A 5,476-nucleotide genomic window follows, 5' to 3' on the forward strand; every position below is an offset into this window, starting at 1 on the left:
TCTTTGGTGGGTTCGCAGAGGATTTTCCGCATCCTCCGGGCTGGCGGTGGTTTCCGCCGGCCTGGAGGATGCGGAAAATCCTCCATTGTAATAGGCCCCTAGGTTTTGAAGGAGGCTGGCTTAATGAGAAAGAGGCAGCATACCCTATTAACAAGGCACCAACAGTACCAGTGATTTATATGCTACCAAAGTTACATAAAGACCCCATTCAACCACCAGGTCGACCTATTATGTCAGGTTGTAATTCTATACTTAAACTCCTGGCACAATATGCAATTATTTTATACGACCATTTGCGATTAACCAACCCACATACAATAGAGACACTATGGCAGTTATTAACCAGATAGACGGTCATGACTTTGATCCCACCATTGAATTTCTTGTCTCTATGGACATAGAAAGTTTGTACATTTATATTCCCCAACAAGAGGTTCTCTCTATTCTCAACACTCTGTTGGAATCGAAACATAGAATACACAGGGTACCAAGTGACTTTATTGTGGAATGTGTGCAAATCTCTCTACGTGAGAACTTCTTTCTGTTTGAAAGCGATTTTTACCAGCAACAGAAAGGAGTCCCTAAGGGGGCAGTTTATGCTCCGGACATTGCTAACATTTATGTTTCAGCTTTTGAAAATGAATATATTCTCCAAGCGTCAAATCCCTACTCAGACAATATCACTCAATGGCTGAGATATATAGACAATGTTTTTCTTATATAGCGAGGGTCTAAAGTACTATTACAGGCTTTCCATCTTCGGCTAAATGCAATAAGTCCACATCTGCAGTTCACGCTTGAATCTGACACTGATAAAATGAACTTTCTAGATATTACAATCAAGAATGATGCGACTAACCATCTATATACCACGCTATATACAAAACGACATCCAGAAATATGTTGTTAAATTACAAAAGTCGCCATCCACAGGCACTAAAAGACGGATTGCCATTTGGACAGTTCCAACGTTTGCGTAGGAATTGTACCTTTAAAGATGACTATTTCTTTGAGGCGAAGGAATTAAAAGATAAACTCATAGCATGGGGCTATCCATCTAAATTACTAAAAAGATCTATGAAACTAGCGTGGTATAATGATCGAGAAGCCCTACTAACTGTTAAGGATCGCCCAAAGGACCCCCAATTGGTGAGTGTATCAAAATTTGGCACCAATACCAATTCCATCAAAAAGATTGTCACTAAACATTGGAGTCTACTAAAAGGTGTCTCGGGACTTGAGCAAAAACCCATTTTCTCTTTTAAAAGAGGTACAAACTTGCAAGACTGCCTAGTTCATGCATATAGTGAGAACAAAGAGAATACATTACACAACATGAGACAACTGACACCTTTAATAGGTCATCACAGATGCAATTTGTGTTTGGCGTGCAATACCACCCAAACGGTTAAATCATGTGTGATTAATGATATTTCGATTACATTAAAGATGTTTTCCAATTGTAAAACATATAATGTTATTTATTGTATCCATGTGGATTACATTATATTGGCAAAACAATACAGGCCGTGAAAAAGTGCGTCCTTCAACATCAGTCACGTATTAGGTGTGGTGTAGATAATGCCCCACTGGTAGACAATTACAGAAGAACCGGACAGTCAGCAAAAGATATGCGTTGGTGGGTAATTGAAGTAGTGAAACCCACAAGGAGACAAAACAATGTAGAGCAAACATTGTAAATAAAAGAAGGCAGATGGATCTGTCGCACTCACCTGGTTAATAGAGGCCTCAACTCCGCTTCGGAATGGCATACATTAGCATGTCTTGAGTGAAATATGTGTCGGAAATTTCTTATGCTATAAATTGTGTGGGCTCACACATATGCCATTAGATAAAGAGAATTGAGGTCCTTACGTATGATTACGAGAGATATCATCAGTCTAAAATAAATAAGACACCTTTGGTACAATTGGCACTTTCTTTCCTTTTGGGAATAAATAACGATGAGAGATGAAACAAACTGATAATTCATTATGTACTATAGGTCAGTTTAGATAACCACTATTCTTAAAAGGATTATATGTTAATAGATGTTGGTGTCCGTAAAGTTGATGAAAAGATATTGGGCTGTTAAGAAAAGTCACAAAAATGTAATGATTTTTAGTCCGTTATATGCTTTAGGATATCTATTTGAATGTATAACATTGTGTACCTTTGTCTGATTTAATGATTGAAAAGCTGTAGATTCTTAAAATCACAAGCTAAGTTTTGTGAAGAATAAAACTCATAATCATAGTTGTGATTTATATGAAACAATTTAGTCATTTTTAAATTGACGGATCATGTATATTTAAATAAGCGGCTGTACACACGATCTGATTAATGTAAATATATGAGTCATTTGTAAGATTTTTTTCTTTAAAAATATGCATTTACATAAAAAAAATTGGGTATCCGTAGCGATATAAATGATGTACATTGCATGGATCAATTGAAACATATAATTTATTCACAATAAATGTTTTAATTTATTCAATTTGAAATGTAGATGTTAATACTTTATGATTATTTTGAATGATTTCAGTACGTGTATATTTAATGTGTTTTTTAAGTGGCTTTAATCATTGTATAACTCACGTTTGAATCACATTATAAGACGAGAAAAATAAGACATATTTCTACTATACACAAGTAACATATACTAATAGTAGTTTAAAATTATTTCTATTGTCAAGTATAAAAGTGGAGGATATAATTCACGCCAAATTGCCCCATAACTTATTAAGCATAGACACTCTGTATATAAACAGTATTATATCAATAGTAAAAAGGGTGTTCAAGATGGCCGCCACAGTGAGATTCATTACTAAGGAGATGCTGGAGGTTAGTCCTCTTTTGAGCTCCAAACAAAGTATAAATGCGAGCTCAAACCGGCAGTCGGGTTGATACTAATATGATTGCAGACTGCCGAATTTTCGTTGCGCTACAGAACTTAACAGGCATAAGTTATAAAAGATAGGGCCATTTATATTTAATGCCTGGTTCCATATTAACTTAATATTGACTCAAATTACATGTAATCTTTTTAGAATAAACTCCTTCAATTGAGAAGTTGCTGGGGACTGGAAATTTGATTACACCGTCCAAAAGCACCAGAGTTCACTTACCTGTATCTTTTGACGAATGTTCACTTTAAACAAAGTAGGTAAGGAGATTAAATGACTAATACACATATGGACAAAGATAAATAAACTCAAACTGATGTATTGTCTTTTTATTCATAGAGTTACAAAACGACGATCGATTATCAATTGTATTCTATATCTTGAATCTTTGGAAACACCATTCAAGTATTTGTTTCCTTTTTGATTAAGTCACATTTGCTATAACAGAAAGTAAAGGGCCATATTTTAATGAGTAAAATGGACAATACAACTAGGGGCATGTGTTAACAGGTTATAAAACTGATAGTTAATATGAGTGGTTCTCATGTAACCATTTAGGCAATCTATAATACCAGATCAGTAAGGATGGGTAAAATTTCTCTCTTATAATGAAACTTCTTGAGGATTTCTATCTGTATATTCATGGAAAATCAAGAAACTTGTTTTCTAAGTAATCCGAAATGATGGCAAGACATTTTAAGATGATAGTGAGATATGTGTATTCACCATTGCTCTGGCTCCACAACATAACTCTTTTATTAAAGACTTTAGAAATATACGATGTGGCTGTTTGAATGTGTAGTTGATGAATTATAAGATAAGATGACTTTTAATAATATATTCTTTTTGTTTCATGTACAAATCAATCTCAAAATGATTTGTATGCAATACAATGATGTTTGGTTCTAGATTAAACTAGAGCGCCAAATTAGAAAAGGTCTATGAAAAGGATGGTTTTGATAAAATCAGACACATTAGAATTAATGTCTGTACTCTTGTGGATGGAAATCTCTTTATGAGTTCTAAGGATGTTACATAATATAGAAGACTTTAACAAAGGGGGGGAGAGAGAGAGTCAGTGGATTCAGTCTCCCTAGTTATATGCATAAACAAAGTAGAATCCACTCCGAGTGGTGGTGATCCCTAAAGTGATGGGGAACACACAGTGTTGTTAAAATGCCCCTCACACACCAACAGGCCCCTTGGTGTCATGCTTCATCATCGGGGCCTTCGCACCCCTCTACGGGATGTGGCGTGCTACGACTCGTGGATACGCAGGAGCACTTGAAAGTGAACTATGTGAGGGGGTGTGTTGCTAAAGTGTGAGTAGGGTGAGGTGAAAAAAGTGAATGGTTAAAAAATACCTGGCACGTGGGAAAAAAAAAGACTTTTATTAAATCCCCGGCTGGTATTATTAAAAGCAGTGCAAGTGTATAAAAATAATTACAACAATGTGTAATGTTCCTAACTATGTTATATATGTTAGTGAGTGTAGTTGCGCCCAGTTGGCGTTAGAAAACCTGTGGAGAGAAAGCATAGATAAACACAATGATCTATAATGCACAGACCAGTGGAGAAGAAAAAAGCTTCTCTGAATACAACAAGGATAGCCCAAAAATAATGGAACCCTGTAAGAAATAAAAAATAATACAGATACAAATGGACATAGCACAACACTTACAAACATATATACAGAACACTTAATTACTCTCTGCTCAGATGGAAAGGGAGCAAAAAGTAGGTAAAGTAAGGCTTACTTAAAGTTCTCAAATATAGGACCTCATGAGCCTATGCGTATTATTGGGGGATCCTTCCTTTCTGCTCAGAAAAAGACCTATAAAACATTAATAGGATTAAGTTGGTAATAGGTACCAAATGCACCAAAGCGACAGTATACTGCTCCTTCTTATGACCCAAACTCACGGTTACTGCAATGGCTAGTCGCCTGCCTTCCCTCAACGTGGCTCCGATGAAGTGAGCATGGATCGCGTCAATTTCCCTTTATATACTCTACCGAGTGGTAATTAGTGATGGTAAATTGAATAATGAGGCCCGGGAGATGCCCAAATACGGAGATCGTAAACCATGGGATCCGGTGTTGCGCGATCGGCAAACGCTGTCTGCCGCGCATGCGTATATCAGCTCAATCCAATATTTAAGGCGCATGCGCGGCACACAAAGCGACCGCGCATGCTTGAAAAGAGGGGCACTGCGCCGCTTGGAGCATATCGCGTGTGAGGGAGAGCGAGCATGCGCGCTGGGGCTGAAGATGGAAATAGACTTGCATGCTCCAGTGCTTATTGACCAGTTTTGTAACTTGATTGGTTACTGGGCTGTATGTGGTGACACATACTGTTCTCTCCCCTGCATTATCGCTCCGTGGATTATCCTCCAGGAGGGCCTCACTGTTGTTATTTCTAGCCCTTTTCGATGCTTTTTGGATCACAGTTTCTGGATATTGTCTCTGTCCATTTGTATCTGTATTATTTTTTATTTCTTACAGGGTTCCATTATTTTTGGGCTATCCTTGTTGTATTCAGAGAAGCTTTTTTCTTCTCCACTGGTCTGTG

Source organism: Lissotriton vulgaris, chromosome 9, assembly GCF_964263255.1.
Source record: "Lissotriton vulgaris chromosome 9, aLisVul1.2, whole genome shotgun sequence".
Taxonomy (NCBI): Eukaryota; Metazoa; Chordata; class Amphibia; order Caudata; family Salamandridae; genus Lissotriton; species Lissotriton vulgaris.